Source organism: Pelophylax lessonae (genome assembly GCF_965119305.1).
Source record: "Pelophylax lessonae genome assembly, chromosome: 2".
Taxonomy (NCBI): domain Eukaryota; kingdom Metazoa; phylum Chordata; class Amphibia; order Anura; family Ranidae; genus Pelophylax; species Pelophylax lessonae.
This window is the reverse complement of record NC_138769.1, coordinates 624,341,752-624,356,697: the sequence shown is the minus strand read 5'-3', so window position 1 is coordinate 624,356,697 and position 14,946 is coordinate 624,341,752.

The window sequence follows — 14,946 nt, the reverse complement described above, 5'->3', positions numbered from 1 at the left end:
ATGTGATGGTTAACTTTCCATGTGTTTTTTCTTCTCTGAGCATGCCCAGTCTTGCTCATCTGCTGTTTGTCGGCCGAATTCTGTACTGACTGGCGAACAATCGGCCGTTCTGGTGTTGGCCAACAAAAATTTTAATACCTGCACACCAGATTCTGTTCGGCCGAAAAGTCGCAGTCGGTTGTCGGAAGCATCATACTAAAAAGCCGACAATCGGCCGATCGGTCGGTGGCCGAATATTTACGGCCGACAATCGCTACGTGTGTACGGGCCTTAAGTGTACTTGATTTTACTTTTTAATAAAGTCTACGATATCAAACTATGGAGATTTCCTTTTAATTACATGAACACTCATCAATTGGAGTCATATGGGTAAGAACCCTGTATTGCATCTGATTAACACATAGGCATTTGGCATCACCAGGAAGACAACAATAATATCCTCCTTTATGCTTGTATAGCATTAGATACCCGTCTCTCTACATGTTTCGGTGAGTGGGGACCCAGGAGGGGAGCACAGAGTGACTCACGATTGCTTGGACTCCAGCACTGGCACTTTTCAATGAATTAACCCACTTGTACTGCTATCAATTCTAATTACAAGGACTTTTTATTTGTGGCACTTCATTTACTTATTTATATATTTATTACATGTAATAAGTTGTTTAGTTACATATTTATTCCACATTATATTATAGGATTGTGCTATATATCTTACTGATATTTGCGGAACACATTTGTGTCATTAGTAAGAGGATTTATTGTATAACTACCTATTTTTCACATTTGCACTAGCCATTTTATACCTTGTATATAATAGTGCTGAATCTGATACCTATACCAGATATAAGATAACAGAAAGTAACAAGAAATTTAGAAAAAAATAAGTTTTAAACAAGTAAATATGCACTTATCTAGCTACTTCCTAATGCTAGCAGCATGAGGATTAAAAAATAATCAATGTTGATTGGGAGAGCGAAGTTCCACTTTAAGGGGTTATGATTCTGAGAAAACAGGATGTTTTTTTTTATCTACATCCATAAACCCTGGAGCTCCTCTCCATGTGCAATGTGAGAAACCTACATAGGTGACACATACACACCGACCACAATCCTAACAGTAAGTGCCTCATAGGAGCTTGGAACAGTACAATATACATAGCACTATACTGTATATATCGTTGGGATTTCTTAACCACTTGCCAACCAGCCGCCGCACATATACTGCGGCAGGTCGGCTCTATTGCACGAAACGACATACCTGTACATCAATTCGTATAATAGCCAGTGGGGGCAGGCGTGTGCGTGCTGATTGGCCAGACGGGGAGCCGGTTAGCGCTCCCCATAGAGACAGAACAACGGTCTGCCTATGTAAACAAGGCAGACCGTCGTTCTGTCACAGATGAACACAGGGATCCCGTGTTCCTGCTTTTCAGGAATATAGATTTCACTGTTCATCTGGGGAGTCCATCCCCCACACAGTTAGAAAGCATCCCCTAGGCACACATTTAACCCTTTGATCGCCCCTGGTGTTAACTCCCTTCACTGCCATTGTCATCAGTACAGTAACAGTGCATATTTTTAGCACTGAATACTGTAGTAATGTCACTGGTTCCCTCAAAAGTGTCAGTTAGGTGTCCAATCTGTCTGCCGCAATGTTGCAGTCCAGCTAAAAATCACTGATTGCCACCATTACTAGTAAAATAAATGAAAATGCCATAAATCTATCCCCTAGTTTGTAGACGCGATCACTTTTGCGCAAACCAATCAATATTCACCTATTGGGATTTTTTTTTTTTACCAAAAATATGTAGTAGAATACATATTGGCCTAAAATTATGAAAAAAATTGTTTTTTTTTTTTAAATGGATATGTTTTATAGCAGAAAGTAGAAAATATTGGGGTTTTTTTTTTCAGAATTGTCGCTATTTTTTTGGTTATAGTGCAAAAAATAAAAACCGCAGAGGTGATTAAATCCCACCAAAAGAAAGCTCTATTTGTGGGGGAAAAAAAAGGACATCAATTTCATTTGGGTACAATGTCTCACCACTGCACAACTGTCAGTTAAAGTAAAGCAGGCCATAGACGATTCGAATTTCGTTCGAAAATCGTAAATGGCAGTGTTATCGAACGATTTTCGTATCGTTAGTGTGGTATGTAAAACGTTCGATTTTCGTACGACAGCAAAAATTCACATATCCAACATGTTGGGTTTTTTTGCGAAAATCGGCCGAATTTCGTATCATTAGTGGGTGAGTTGTATGATTTCGCATAACAAAACACAGAACAGTAGGGAGTGTGTCCGGTAGAGATGTGGTTAAAAGGCACAAAAAATAGTGTTTTGTCGTACGATTTTCGGCTCACATTGATGGTACACTCGATGATGTGCACGAGTGCCGCTTTCGTTTATCGAACGATAAATCGTACGAAATTCGAATCGTCTATGGCCTGCTTAACGCAGTGCCGTATCACAAAAAATGGCCTGGTCAGTAGGGGGGAAAAAACATTCCAGTCCAGAAGTGGTTAAAGTAACTTTTTAAAAAACACATTTCCCCTGCTAAATTTAGCATGTAAATAGCTCAAGGAAAGCCCATAGGCACAGGCCAGCTCTAGATGTGGCTCAGAAGTGGCCTGGCAATACATCCTGTGATTGCCAGGTGGAAGATTTATTGCTGGGGAATCTGCTTGTAAAGACACATTATCCTGCCAAAGATTTACATTACTACTCTGCCTGGTAATTAGAGATCTGAAAAACAGTGATACATAGAACTGGTTACATTTACAGGTGATCCGCTTAATAACGTTACAGCTTTTGGAATGTATTCAAGTGAAATGCTTCATGTTCACTTTTCATTTTATAGCAAATATAAATCCTAAAGAGGAACTGGGGTTGGCAGACTCCGTTCTACAATATTTAAATGGATTTTAAAAACGGAAACTTTAATGGGTTTCAATTAATTTAATTCTAGTTGTTTAACCACTTAAGGACCAAGCCTATTTCTGACACTTGTTGTTTACAAGTTAAAATCAGTTGCTAACAAATTACTTAGCACCCTCAAACATTTTATATATATATATATATATATATATATATATATATATATATATATATATATTTTTTTTTTTTTTTTCTTTAGCAAAGACTCTGCAGAATAAAATGGCGGTCATTGCATTATTATGTCACACAGTATTTACGCAGCGGTCTTTTAAACGCAATTTTTTTGGAAAAAATACGTTTCACTGAATTAAAAAAAAAATAAACAGTAAGCCCAATTTTTTTGTATATTGTGAAAGATGATGTCATGTTAAGTAAATAGGTACCTAACATGTTACCGTTTAATTTTACGCATGGCGTTGCCAATGGAGATTTTTAACGATTACCAGTTTAAAGTTACAGAGGTCTTTTGTTTGAATTATTGCTCTCGCTCTGATGATCGCGATATTACCTCACATGTGTTGATTTGAACACCGTTTATATTTGCGGGCACGACTTACGTATGTGTTTTACTTGGTGTGCAAACACGCCAGGACAGTGCGCTTTAAAATTTTAACAAATTTTTCCTATTTTATGTTACTTATATTTTTTTCACTGTTCCTTAAAAAAAAACAAACCGAATCACTTTTATTGCTGTCACAAGGAATGTAAACATTACTTGTGACAGTAATAGTCAGTGACAGGTACTCTTTATGGAGGGATCTGGTGTCTAAAAGACCCCAAATCCCTAATTTGCACTTAAAAGTATTCAAAACGCTAAAATCTGTATTTTTTGAATAGTGTGATTTTTGTTTTAAATCGGTGCCATTGGCAACCGAGTAAACCGGAAGTGACGTTGTGACGTAGCTTCCGGGTTACTCCACCGGAGACCCGATCAAAGCCGAATCCGGCTTCGTTCGGGACTCTGACCACCCGTTGGATGTGCCGGCAGATGCCCGCCCCACCGGAGACCTGGGCAGAGCAGCAGAAGAAGGCAGGAGGGGGAGGACGTGCCAAGCGGCTGTTATCACTAGAAAGCCGACTTCCCGCTCTAAAAAATGGTACCTCTAGCTGCAGGCATAGAAACATAGAAACATAGAATGTGTCGGCAGATAAGAACCATTTGGCCCATCTAGTCTGCCCAATATATCTGAATCCTATGAATAGTCCCTGGCCCTATCTTGTATGAAGGATAGCCTTATGCCTATCCCATGCATGCTTAAACTCCTTCACTGTATTTGCAGCTACCACTTCTGCAGGAAGGTTATTCCATGCATCCACTACTCTCTCAGTAAAGTAATACTTCCTCATATTACTTTTAAACCTTTGCCCCTCTAATTTAAAACTGTGTCCTCTTGTGGTAGTTTTTCTTCTTTTAAATATGCTCTCCTCCTTTACCGAGTTGATTCCCTTTATGTATTTAAAAGTTTCTATCATATCCCCTCTGTCTCTTCTTTCTTCCAAGCTATACATGTTAAGGTCCTTTAACCTTTCCTGGTAAGTTTTTTCCTGCAATCCATGTACTAGTTTAGTAGCTCTTCTCTGAACTCTTTCTAGAGTATCTATATCCTTCTGGAGATATGGCCTCCAGTACTGCGCACAATACTCCAAGTGAGGTCTCACCAGTGTTCTGTACAGCGGCATAAGCACTTCTCTCTTTCTACTGCTTATACCTCTCCCTATACATCCAAGCATTCTGCTGGCATTTCGTGCTGCTCTATTACATTGTCCTCCCACCTTTAAGTCTTCTGAAATAATTACTCCTAAATCCCTTTCCTCAGATACTGAGGTCAGGACTGTGTCAAATATTCTATATTCTGCCCTTGGGTTTTTACGCCCCAGGTGCATTATCTTGCACTTATCCACATTAAATTTCAGTTGCCAGAGTTCTGACCATTCTTCTAGTTTTCCTAAATCCTTTTCCATTTGGCGTTTCCCTCCAGGAACATCAACCCTGTTACATATCTTTGTGTCATCAGCAAAAAGACAAACCTTACCATCGAGGCCTTTTGCAATATCACTTATGAAGATATTAAACAAAATTGGTCCCAGTACAGATCCCTGAGGTACCCCACTGGTAACATGACCTTGTTCTGAATGTTCTCCATTGACTACAACCCTTTGTTGTCTGTCACTCAGCCACTGCCTAATCCACTCAACAATATGGGAGTCCATGCTCAATGACTGTAGTTTATTGATAAGTCTTCTATGTGGGACAGTGTCAAAAGCCTTACTAAAATCTAGATATGCAATGTCTACTGCACCTCCACCGTCTATTATTTTAGTCACCCAGTCAAAAAAATCTATAAGATTTGTTTGACATGATCTCCCTGAAGTAAACCCATGTTGTTTTTCATCTTGCAATCCATGGGATTTAAGATGTTCCACAATCCTATCCTTTAATAGGGTTTCCATTAATTTGCCTACTATTGATGTCAGACTCACTGGTCTATAGTTGCTCGATTCCTCCCTACTACCTTTCCTGTGAATGGGCACGACATTTGCCAATTTCCAATCTTCCGGGACGACTCCTGTTACTAATGATTGGTTAAATAAATCTGTTAATGGTTTTGCCAGCTCACCACTAAGCTCTTTTAATAATTTTGGGTGTATCTCATCAGGACCCTGTGACTTATTTGTCTTCACTTTAGACAGCAATCTTAGAACGTCTTCCTCTGTAAAGACACATGCATCAAATGATTCATTAGTCATCCTTTCGAGTGGAGGTCCTTCTCCTTCTTTTTCTTCTGTAAAAACTGAACAGAAGTATTCATTAAGGCAGTCGGCTAGCCCTTTATTCTCTTCTACATACCTTTCGTCCTTTGTTTTTAATTTAGTTATTCCTTGTTTTAATTTCCTTTTTTCATTTATATATCTGAAGAATGTCTTATCCCCCTTTTTCATATACTGAGCTAGTTTTTCTTCTGCCTGCGCTTTAGAAGTTGTTATAACCCCGGTACACCCAATTCCTCAAACTGACTTACAGGTACGTCGGTTTGCGGGAAGTGGTTAAATTTATAAATTTTTAAATATACAGTATATATAAAAAGGGAGACAATACAGTTACAATACAATTCAAGACAACAGGGTTAGGAGGGCAACAATTTAAGTGGTAGATTAGGTTATACAAAAGGTAGCTGTGTGGGGATGGGTTGATGGAGAAAGTAAAATTCAGTCGCTACCTAGAGATGAGATAGACCCTGCAAAAAAGAAGTTTTCTCGCATTGCCTAAAGGTAGACAGAGTAGGAAATAGCTGGACAGATTAGAGCAGACTATACATGGAATGAAATTTAATCGGTTCAATAGGGACTGGGCACATTTTAAACCAAGATTGGGCAGGGAGGCTGTACAGAAGTTGATCTACTGATTGACTTCTGTACAAGAGCTCTGCCCGATTTTTGCCGACAGCACTGATCAGTGTATTCTGATGGTGTAGAAGCCTCCCCACTGTCAGAATACAATAGCTCAGTGGGGAGGGGTCCCTCATCGACCTTGAATGTGTGAATGGGGGAAATCAGATATATTTTTCTTGTTCAGCAAGCTGGTGGAGCAAAAAAAAAAAATCCATGCATGGGCAGAGAGAAGTGAATTGCTTGGTTAAAGTGTTTGTTATCCTAAAAAAAAAAAAAAAAGTGAGCTCCTGCTTTCTTACAGCAGATTAAACAGCACAGTGCTTGTGCTGTCTAATCTGCCCCTCTCTAAGCTGTAAAAAACCTGGCTGATCCTGCCACTTCCTGTGTCCCCCTCTCCATGCTGACCGCGATAATCATGGCTACTGAGCCCTGATCACCATGGTCCGCCTGCATGCCTCCGTCATCCGCAGCTCTCCTCTGTCCACCTCGTCCCCTCCCTCTCTGCCTTTCAGCTTCTTGTCTGTGTCCCTGCCCTCCCCCCTCCTGCCGCTATTAGTAGAGAATAATATATTACCGATTGTCACTGCCAGCCCCCCTATCAATCTAGGCATTACATCCCTGTTATATCTAGGCACACCGTATAAGTGTTTTATTACAACAAAGCTTGTAAATACCTTTTTACAGCTATCTTCGGGCTGGTCACGTGACTTCTGGCCGATCTACTACTCCGATCAAGGGCTACTGCGGAAGAGGCTGAGCAGCCATGTGACCTCAGAGGGAGATCTCGGTCCCTCCCGCTGTAGTCCGGGGATCAGAATAGTAGACCGGCCAGGAGTCACGTGACCGGCCTGAAGAAAGCTGTAAAAAGGTATTTACAGGCTTAGTTTTAATAAAACACTTATACAGTGTGGTATGCCTAGATATAATGAAGGGGCTGGCAATGATACGCATTGTTGTGGTAACAATCACTTTAAAACAAAACTAAAGTCCGTAATATATGCTTTTAAAGTCTGAGGTGCCTTGCCAGTGATCTTCTACTCAACTTCTTCCAGGGTAGTAAGATAACCTCACTCCTGCGCAGGAACAGACATTCCATCATTCCGGTACACAGGATCTGTTCCAGAATGTCAGCTAAGCTATGCCCGTGCAGCTCAAAGTGCATTCTAAAAATTACAAGCAGGCAGGTAGGTTTATTTTATTGCTGAAGAGACGTTGCATATCTATTCTGCAATAAAGGGCCTGCCTGCCCACATTTTTTAAAATCTAAGTTGTAAGATGTAGCTTGGGGCATAGTTGTGGATAGCTTTGTAAATTGTTGTTAGTTTTTAGAATTTTTTCATTCCCAGTGGAGGAATTGGCAGAGGGGTGCTAGACTTTGACCAGTTGGTAAGGTGGAGGTGGAATTTAGCAGCAGCATTTATGATAGACTTTAAGTGGTAGTAAATCGCAGCATTTAGAAAAAAAAAATCCCCTGCAAGGCAATAGAAAAATGTGCTAGTATGCATTGGATACTAACACATTATGAAATACTTACCTAAGAACAAAGCCCTCCAGCGGTGTGCTGTCACCGCTGACAAGGCTTCCGTCTTCACCTGGTCTTCACCTGGTCTTCCTTCTGGGTTCACTGGCTCCGGTTCTTTGAGTGGCTGAGCCACGATGATGTCACTCCAGTGCATGCGCACGGCAGTCACGGTTTACATTACAGAGCTCTGAAGGGATGGCATGGTATGCCGTCACTTCAGAGCGCATGTGCTGGTTTTGTCACCGGCTGCACTCAGTGTGAATACCTGCTAAACACACGCAAGTTTAGGAGATATTCACTGTACCTACAGGTACTTATTTTAGGCTTACCTGTAGGTACAGTACAAATTCAAAAAAGGATTTTACTACCATTTTAAAGTGATTCTAAAGGAAAGTTTTTTTTAATTTTTTATTTCAAGGATAAAAAACATGTCATAATTACCTGATCTGTGCAATGGTTTTGCACAGAGTAGCCTGATCCTCCTATTCTGGGGTCCCCCCCACACTCCTTCCCCTTATGAGTGCCCCCATAGCTAGCCACTAACTACAGTATGAGGACACTCATGAGGGCTCTATCCATTGACACACACAAAGTACCCCGGTCTCTCCTCACTGGTTGTGATTAACAGAAACAGGAACAGGAACCAATGGATCCCGCTGCTGCTTCGATCTCCAATAAGGAGAGAGAGAGAAAGCAGAGAGAACCGCTGCTCTCTTGCACAACACTGGATCAAGATCTGGCTCAGGTAAATGGAAGGGGGAGGCTGGAGAGGGAGCTGTAACCAGAAGATTTTTCACTCTAATACCAGAATGCATTAAGGTAAAAAACCTTAAGCCTTTAGAAATGCTTTAATCTGGGAACATGCTTATTACTACCTGCCAAGTTCTTAATCATAAACACATTTATCATTTATTTAAATACATTTAAAACCATCTTTTAAAAACACATTCAGTATTAGGTGACTACATTAAGTAGTATAATTAACTACTTAATGTAGTTCTGCAACAGCTTGGAGGGCGGTAGTTTGGAGATCCCTGCTCTGAATGGTGCCTGAGAGTGGCTGACCTCCTGTGTTCACAATGCATCAGACTGACAGCTCAGCACAGGACCCGTAAGTTAGCGGAGATCATTGATAAAGCAGTGCTTAATACAGTGATTTCCAGCCTCCAGGGACATTGGCCAGGTATGGTATATACATAGTTACATTGGCCTAAGGTGGACCAATGTAACTATGTATAATATCCATACCTGGAATTCTTCTTTACAAAATAAAAAAGTATTTTATAAAATGAACCACTGAATATGAATGTACTGAGGATGTTGTAATGTAAAGCAATGTTTTTGGCAAATGTAATCAAAGGTGAACTAACAATGAAAAAAAAAAAAAAAAGCATGCATTTCACCAGATACTCAATGCATAGATTTAACCACTTCGCCCACATGGACATTCCTGTACGTCCTTGGGTTTCAGTAGTTATACCGAGATGATGCCTGCACCCACCGGCATCATCCCGGTATCATTATTTTCCCCGGCAATTCAGTTTCAGGCAAAAGTGATCCGAGTGGCTAATTAGCCACTCCATCACTTCTTTGGGTGGCGGAAGGGGGTCCCACCCCCCTGCCACCACTGCCTCTCCCGGGCTCTAATGTAGAGCTGCCCTGTACAGAGAGAGTGGAACTGACGTCGTTCCCCTCTCTCTGTAAACCTAGAAACCGGGAACTATGAGTAGTTTGTAATTTCCGGTTCAGCCCCTTTGTTTACCTGGCCACCAGCGGGCAGAGAAGTAGCCGATCGAACCAATCTCAGTCAGCTGCATGGGGGGGTCAGAGGAGAGATTTGGGGAAATTTTTTTTGTATAAAATAAATAAAAATTTAGAGCGCCACCGTCCCACCGTGCTTACACACAAAATGCAAATGCATACGTTACTCCCGCATGCATACGTAAACGGTGCTCGCACCACACATGAGAGGTATTGTCACGACCATCAGAGCGAGAGCAATAAGTCTAGCACCAGACCTCCTGTGCAGCTCTAAACTGGTAATCTGTAAAGGCCTTTAATCACTTCTGGACCGGAAGGTTTTGCCCCCTTAATGACTATGCCATTTTTAGCAATACGGCACTGTATTACTTTAACTGACAATTGTGCAATCGTGTGACGCTGTACCCAAACAAAATTTATGTCCTTTTTTTCCCCACAAATAGAGCTTTCTTTTGGTGGTATTTGATTCCCTCTGCAGTTTTCAATTTTTGCAGTATAAACAAATGTAACACTGTCCCCGTAGGGCCTACTGTATGATGACTTCTTGAGCCTCCTCTTCTTACCAGCATACAGTCACTTAAGGGTTGAGTTCCCACATCCCTCCTTACTCCCGATGGCTCGTCACACAAACAGTACAGGGGATTGGTTGTTGGAACTTGGATGGGAGAAGGGAATAGTGGGATACTCCAACTGTAACTATTCACAATGGATAAGGACAACTCTCACTTGGCCTTACCAGGTTGCTTGTGGAACTAGCTGCACTGTCTAATCCATACTGCCACATGTATGTGTAGCCGGGAGCGGACTACCATTATCTGACACTGCAGACTTACTTTCTGCTCTCAGACTGTCTCTATAATCCCCTAGTGTAGGTCTCAGGTTTCATGCATCATACTCTTGAGACTGGAAGAAAGGCATCATGGGAACTGTAGTCTTCTACAAGGATATTACTGCACTGCTGAACTGTTAAGAACTGTACTTCCCAGCAAACCATGGGCTCCAGGAACGAATTGTGGGAGAGACTACAAAGGAAACAGGCCCACACTCTCTACTGAAGAGGGAGCAGACTGTGGCCTACTGCACACCACCCAGCTATCTGCAGACTCAGCCCAGGCGGGAAGGATGACCATTCCTGCTTAGTGGACATTCCTGCAGTATCACTGATCGAGTGGAGTCGGCGAGACAGCAGAGTGCAGCCACCTCAGTGTCACACGGCGTGTAGAGTTGCTGCTGCCTGTTCTTCCAGGACTCATAAGAAGGACATCAGGATTGGTGAGAGAGCACCTGCTCAGAGTCCAGTTACCAGTTGCTACAGTTTATGTTTGACACTGAACACAGACACTCTGGATCAGTTAGTGGATCATTGATAATCAGAACCAGCTATTCTGCATTGCCTGTTTCACATTGAGCTACACTGTGGAATAATTTCTTCTTTGAGCTCCAACTGCCGGTGAAGATCTTATCAAGGCCTTGCAAATTGAACATTGCTATATCATTGCTCTTAAAAGGGACATGTTACTGGTATCTAGGTTACCTCATCTCTCATTAGGATACAGGTATTATAGGTTGACCCGGGGGTTCCCCTTTAGTAAAATAGTTTCTTATAGCACTTTATAGCTTTCTGTGAGATCCATTTACTTACTGCAAGATACTGTGTATACATTTGGTGTATTTACTTGTAATTATAATTGGTTATTCACCATTCTTTGGTGTTATTTCAACCAAGCCCTGGCTGTTTATCCACGACCTACTTGATCAATACTTTTTCAAGCCTTTTACTTGAGTAAAGCTGAACTCAGGAGTTAAAATCTATTTGCATTGTGTCAGTGTGTCATTTAAAGGTATACACAACATGTCTGAACCTAGAGTGTCTGGAGGGCTGGAAGGTACACAGGGCCAAAGCGGCACAGAAGAACATACATTTACCAGGAACCCTTTAAGGGGGCAGTGCTACATATGGAAAGGGTTAAGTCTCCTAGCTCTTTTCTCTCCAGCAATAGAGTTGGTGAATCTACATTATCTTCAGGACACTCTTTAGCATCCCCTTTACTGACACCCGTCCACTGACTCTTCTAGCTGCAGGGGTGACCCCCTCAGGTCAGGCCCCTTGACACAGATCTGTGCTCACTGTACTGAAGAATCAGATCCTCCAGTGTTTCCCCTTTTAGTCAGCTTCACCAGACCTCTGGGTTCAGTTCCTCATTAGCACTCTCCAGGCCCTCAGGTCGACTACATGAGGCCGCATGACACCTCTACAGAGGTGGGACTCCGCTATCCAGTCGAAAGACCCCAAGCATATGTGCTCCTGGTTTTTATACCATATCCCAGCATGCACAGAGGCACATTCCTCTGCCAATCATCAGGGCTGTACTAAATGCCTGTGCACTTATTTGTCAGGTTTCCTCCCACTGTCAATATGCCTTCCTATTGGACCAGTGTGAAAGACTCTGCAGACAGAACGAGTTGCACCCAAGCACAATGAGCAGACCTCACTAACAGATCCTGCTCTCTGGTAAGCAGAGAACAAAATAGATTTACCTGCAGTCCTGCTGGTAAGCAGACAGGACTCAAAACTATACTCTCTCTCTACTAGCACCTACCTAGGAAGGTGCTGCACAAAAAAGAGCGGCAATTCTGAAAAAAAAACTATATTTTTTACTTTCTGCTATAAAACACAGCCAATAAAAAAAATCATTTTAGGCCAATATGTATTCTGTTACATATTTTTGGTTAAAAAAAATCCCAATAAGTGTATATTGATTGGTTTGCGCAAAAGTTATCACATCTACAAACTAGGGGATATATTTATGGCATTTTCATTTGTTTTATTTTATTTTACTAGTAATAGTGATTTTTAGTGGGACTGCAACATTGTGGCGGACAGATCAGACACCTAACTGATACTTTTGAGGGGACCAGTGACATTACTACAGTAATCAGTGCTAAAAATATGCACTGTTACTGTACTAATGACACTGGCAGGGAAGGGGTTAACACCAGGGGCGATCAAAGGATAAATGTGTCCCTAGGGGATGCTTTCTAACTGATTGGGGGATGAACTCACTGGATGAACACAGAGAGCCGTGTTCCTAAATAGCAGGAACACAAGATCCCTGTGTTCATTTCTTACAGAACGGCGGTCTGCCTTGTTTACATAGGTAGACAGCCGTTCTGCCTCTCTGGGAAGCGATCTCGGGTGGTGGGCAAAACATCACGTCTGCTGGGCCCGCTGAATGACTCCCCCTCTGGCCAATGGGCGCACGCGCGCCCTGACTGGCTATTGTCTCATCAGACCAGAGGGCATGGTTCCAGTAATAAATGTCCTTAGTCTGCTTGTCTTCAGCAAACTGTTTGCAGGCTTTCTTGTGCATCATCTTTAGAAGAGGCTGTCATCTGGGATGACAGCCATGCAGACCAATTTGATGCAGTGTGCGGCGTATGGTCTGAGCACTGACAGGCTGACCCCCCCCCCCCACCCCTTCAACCTCTGCAGCAATGCTGGCAGAACTCATACGTCTATTTCCCAAGGACAACCTCCCGATATGACACTGAGCACGTGCACGCAACTGCTTCGGTCGATCATAGTGAGGCCTGTTCTGAGTGGAACCTGTCCTGTTAAACCGCTGTATGGTCTCTTGACCACCGTGCTGCAGCTCAGTTTCAGGGTCTTGGCAATATTCTTATAGCCCAGGCCATCTTTATGTAGAGCAACAATTCTATTTTTCAGATCCTCAGATAGTTCTTTGCCATGAGGTTCCATGTTGAACTTCCAGTGACCAGTATGAGAGAGCGAGAGCGATAACACCAAATTGAACACACTTGCTCCCCATTTACACCTGAGACCTTGTAATACTAACGAGTCACATGACACCGGGGAGGGAAAATGGCTAATTGGGCCCAACTTGGACATTGTCACTTAGGGGTGTACTCACTTTTGTTGCCAGCGGTTTAGACATTAAAAGCTGTGTGTTGAGTTATTTTGAGGGGACAGCAAACTTACACTGTTATACAAGCTGTACACTCACTACTTTACATTGTAGCAAAGTGTAATTTCTTCAGTGTTGTCACATGGAAAGATATAATAAAATATTTACAAAAATGTGAGGGGTGTACTCACTTTTGTGAGATACTGTTTATATAATGTTTGGGGGTTCTAAGTAATTTTCAAGCAAAACAATGTAGATTTTTACAAATAGGAGTGAAGTGTCAGAATTAGGGTTGCCACCTCACCCCTTTAATCCAGGACACATATTAAAGAGGAAGTAAACCCTCCTCGGGAAGTTGTACCTATAGGTAAGCCTATATTAAGGCTTACCTATAGGTACTGTAAATATCTCCTAAACATGTACCGTTTAGGAGATATTTACCTTTAATGCAGCCAGTGACGTCACTGGCGCATGCGCTCTGAAGGAACGGCTGATCGTGCCGTTCCTTCAGAGCCCCGTGCCGTGACCGTCGGCTCCCGCGCGCGTGCGCGGGAGTGACGTCACCGCGGCTCCGGCCAATCAGATGGCCGGATGCCGCGATCCCGGAAGACGGGCGACAGAACATGTCGCTCGTCATACAGGTGAGTGAGCGGCACGGCGGGGGCTCGTTCTAAGGTAAGTATTGCATAATGAGCTAATATGCGATGCATACTAGCTCATTATGTGTTTCTCTTGCAGGATGTAAAAAAAAAAAAAAAATTTTAAACGGGTTTACAACCTCTTTAACCACTTCTGGACCGGAAGGATTGGCCCCCTTAATGACCAGGCCATATTTTGCGATTCGCCACTACGTTACTTTAACGGACAATTGCGCGGTCGTGCAACGCTGTACCTAAATAAAATTGATGTCCTTTTTTTCCCACATATAGAGCTTTCTTTTGGTGGTATTTGATCACCTGTGCAATTTTTTTTTTTTGCGCTATATACAAAAAAAGAGCGACAATTCAGAAAAAAATATATATTTTTCACATTCTGCTATATAACATTCCCCCCCAAAAAAATGTAAAAAAAAAAAGATTTAACAATTTAGGCCGCTTTGTTTTCTGCTACATATTTTTGTAAAAAAAAAAAAAATTGCAATAAGCGTATTTTGATTGGTTTGCGCAAAAGTTATCGCGTCTACTAACTACGGACAGACAGCAGCGGACAGATCGGACCCCTGACTGACATTTTTGACACTTTTGGGAGGACCAGTGACATTACTACAGTAATCAGTGCTAAAGATATGCACTGTTACTGTAATAATGACACTGGCAGGGAAGGGGTTAACACAGTAAGTGATCAAGGGGATAAATGTGTACCTAGGGGCGTGTTTCTAACTGTGCGGGGGGCGTGGCTTGTGAAATGACCATA